The sequence below is a fragment of the Microtus ochrogaster genome, linkage group LG7_11 (genome assembly GCF_000317375.1).
Source record: "Microtus ochrogaster isolate Prairie Vole_2 linkage group LG7_11, MicOch1.0, whole genome shotgun sequence".
NCBI classification, from domain to species: domain Eukaryota; kingdom Metazoa; phylum Chordata; class Mammalia; order Rodentia; family Cricetidae; genus Microtus; species Microtus ochrogaster.
This window is the reverse complement of record NC_022032.1, coordinates 24,778,141-24,782,377: the sequence shown is the minus strand read 5'-3', so window position 1 is coordinate 24,782,377 and position 4,237 is coordinate 24,778,141.

The following is a 4,237-nucleotide window of genomic DNA, read 5'->3' as shown; positions in this document are numbered from 1 at the left end:
AGCCTCTTTGATGCCCATTTTTCTCTTGAAGTAGCTGGTGCTGCCAGGAGCAGATGTGTTTCATTGTCATGAAAAGCCCTAAGTTATTAAAACATTTTAAATGCCATATTTTGTTGTCTTTGAAAGATACGAAGAATGCCTATCTAACTGAAATATATCTCTATATATCTAGAAAATGTAACTAATATAACTATAAACTTGACTATTATAGATGATTATCTATTAGCCTATATTTTTAATTATACATTATATTTTTAAATGAACTACACAATCACAATACCTTAAGAGCAGAAATGTGCATATAACAAAATTAACCTTAAATTTATATCAATCCAATTTGGGTTGGAGGAAGGTTAATGTGTTTGGCAGAAATAATAGAATTTTCTAAGTGGTATGGGGCAAATCAGTACCAGGAAGATATTTAATAGAGCAACGGTGCTTGCAAGAATATGTGTTAATCATCCTGGAGATAGATACATTCCCAAATACTCTTCTGTAGATTATACCAAAACGTTCTCTCACTCAGGTTTTACATTATCTAGGTGGATATGAATGCAATAAGGAGGAATCATATTAACATCGGGGGAATATGGTAGGTTAATATTATGTAAATACTATATGGCATAAGGGATAATAATATCTATGACTTACATATATTTATCTCAACATTTTTTTCAGAGTGGCCATTGGAGATCTTTGTGTGATATACTGCAGTGAACAATTCCAATGATTTGCCTCATAGGCTAATAAAAATATTTGGACAGAAAGATGGGAAACATCCAGTTGAATGAACATTCATTGCATGAAAGTGTTTTGTCACTTGACAGAAGGAGCACCTTGTTAACCCGGAGTGTCTTTATCAGACCCAGAAACTGGGTTCTTCTAAAAAGGCACTTCAGCAGCTCTAAATTGAATAAGAGTTTATAAAAAATCAGTCTCCAGGGACCTTCAAACTTGTCACTCCTCAACTATATTCTGTCCCCTGAGAACTAATTGGGTGTACAATTAGAAGGTTCTACTCATGTCGGGTTGCAACAATTTATTACATCTGTGTCTGGAATTTTATACACTCAATACTTTTCTCATAGTTGGTTCCAGATTACAAAATCACTGACTTTAGACCAATATTATATCAATTTCTCTGCGAAAGAAGCATTTTGAAAAGCCAGTTATCCTTAGTCTTTAGTTTTAAGTTTTCCATTCTTTTTATATACATTTTAAGTGATATTAATATTCACACACATAAGTTTTGATTCTTTTATCTTTCATATGACATTAAATTCATATTTGTATCACATTTAAAAAATTATATTTTAATTATATCACACTTTTAATTAAACATATATATATATATATATATGTATATACTCCATGAGTAAGTGTGTACAGGCAAATGGGGAGGTACTCATGTATGTGTTTTGCCTACAAACATTTTAGAATACCTAAAAATGCTATTGTCACTAATGGAGACATGAACTAAAAATTAAACACCACAAAAATTAAAGAAATTTGCTTAAAGTCATGTAATCAGATATGCTAGATATAGAATTTGACCCTAAATGGATTATTACTCAGGTACCAGTTTTCTTAACTAAGCATGTCACATATGCTACACTGAATAGTGTGATTCTTCTGAAGAGAAATTAAAAGGACTAGATGAGCCTGTAATGGAGAAGAATAACAAGTAGATTCACTGGCATGGGCAATCTGTCTTGGATTGTGGTTATTCTATATCACACATTGCAGTACATCAGTGAGGATAAAAACTCAAGGTAGGAACTTAGCACTGAATCCATGAAGGCATGAGGCTTGCTGGCTTTCTCATTGGCTTTAAGGTCAGCTAGTTTACTTAAACATTCCAGGATCACCTGCTAAGGATGCCGTCCACAGAGGCTGGAGCTTCCCACATTAATCAAGGAAATGCTTCAGTAACATATTCACCAGGCAATATAATCAAGGGATTTCGAAAGTGATATTCCTTCTTGAGTCACTCTAGATTATGTTAAAATGACATTAAAATCTAAGGACATTCTTTTATCTTTTATAATTTAGCACACAAACAGCACCATTACAGAACAACATTTTCTTTTAAAATATCCTCTAAATGGTTCCAATTTTGTGCTGAATAAAGATTAAGATTAAGGAGAATTATTTTTAAATGAAAAAAAATAAGAAAGAAATATTAGTATTTAATTAGAAAATTGATGAATAAGAGAGAGAGAGATACAGAGAAACAGGCAGATATACAGAGGGAGGGAGGGAAGGAGAGAGACAGAGACAGAGAGACACAGAGAGAGACAGAGAGACAGAGAGAGAATTTTATACACTGAGAAATGTGATACTTGAGTGTCAGACGGGAAATGTGTCCTCAGAGGAAACTAAGATGAATATTAGGCACAAAGATTGAGTGAGTCGCCTGTGGGTACAGGGACGAGCTTGAATCACTTTATAGACCAGAGACGAGGAAGAAAGCGAAGTTAGTGCTTTGCATGAAGTAAAGAGAAAAGCAGTTCAGAGCAAGTGGTATAACAGGCATTCTCATGGATGACAGGATTGATGGTGTAATTGAAGATCTAAACACGGGCATCGTTCAAAAGAGAAAGTGATTCATAAGGAATTTGCTTTAAAAAAGTGAAATGTTAAAAAATGTTTTAACAGTTAACTTTGTTTTTTGTTTAAAATACTTATACAAGTTTAAAAAAAATCAAAGTTGGCAAACAAGGATAATATAGAGATACAGCATGACATAAAAGGGATGCTATTTACTAATTTTCAAAAATACATTTTCATGTATGTAATTATAGAAAGATGTATAAAAATCTTAAGCTTTTCCATTTTAATTGTACCTTGTAGTGATATTGTGCACACTGTTTTGTTGTCGTTAGATAAGAAGAAAATTATATAATGAATTATATATAGCTATTCAATTATTATACTACTATAATTACAAAAATTTTAAGTGAGAAAATAAGTGTCCATAAATGTATGCCTATAAATCTTTATTATGTTATAAATTGATTGTAGACATATACATCTAGACATGTTATATATATACATATATATGTATAAACAGTATAAAACATACATGATCTACCTTGATATTTTGGGGTTTCATTTTTACTAAGATGATCCTCGAATCTGAGTGATCTGTTAGATAGACAAATTATTTGACGCAATGGGAGTGGAACATGCAAAAACAGTTGTAGATAATTTTCCAGTGAGAGAGAATTACTATAACTTACAAAAATAGTGAGAAAATTATTTCCAAATAGAAAGCAAAATCTATGTAAATATTTTCATAACACGAGGGTGAAATTTGGGGGGTATATTCAAATTATGATTATGATTCTTAGGCTAGTTTTCTTTGCTTTATTTTTAAAAGTTACTTATTGCCGGGCGATGGTGGCGCACGCCTTTAATCTCAGCACTCGGGAGGCAGAGGCAGGTGGATCTCTGTGAGTTCGAGACCAGCCTGGTCTACAGAACTAGTTCCAGGACAGGCTCCAAAGCCACAGAGAAACCCTGTCTCGGAAAACAAAACAAAACAAAACAAAAGTTACTTATTAGTGAGTACATATGATAATTGTCTTTCTGGGTCTGGGTTACATCATTCAAAATTATGTTTTCTAGTTCCATCCATTTTCCTGCAAATTTCAAGATGTCATTATTTTCTGCTGTGTAGTACTCCATTGTGTAAATGTACAGCATTTTCTTTATCCATTCTTCGTGTCTAGGAGCATTAAAGTTGTTTTGGGGTTCTGGCTATGACAAACAATGCTGCTATGAACATAGTTGAACACATGTCCTTGTGGCATGATTGAGTATTCTTTGGATATATACCCAAAAGTGCTATTTCTGGGTCTTGAGGAAGGTTGTTTCCTAATTTGCTGAGAAGTAGCCACACTGATATCTAAAGTGGCAGTACTAGCTTGCACTCCACCAGCAATTCAGGAGTGCAGAACACAAAATTTTAAGAATAAATTTTAATTATTTCTCTTGTACTTTCAGTAAAAATCTGCATTTTTAGGTGGGCCTACACATATGATTCCATGTGTTATTTACAATGTATGTGTTAACAAGTCATTTAAAACTCATAATAAAAATTGCCTCCAAAAATTCTTCAGGTAGCTAACAAATAATTAAAGAAATTTAATTTTTTTTAAAAATTATTTTTTTTTGCTGTAAGAATGAAAAACAACAAATTTTATGCCATGACAATAAAAGTTAAATTCAAACA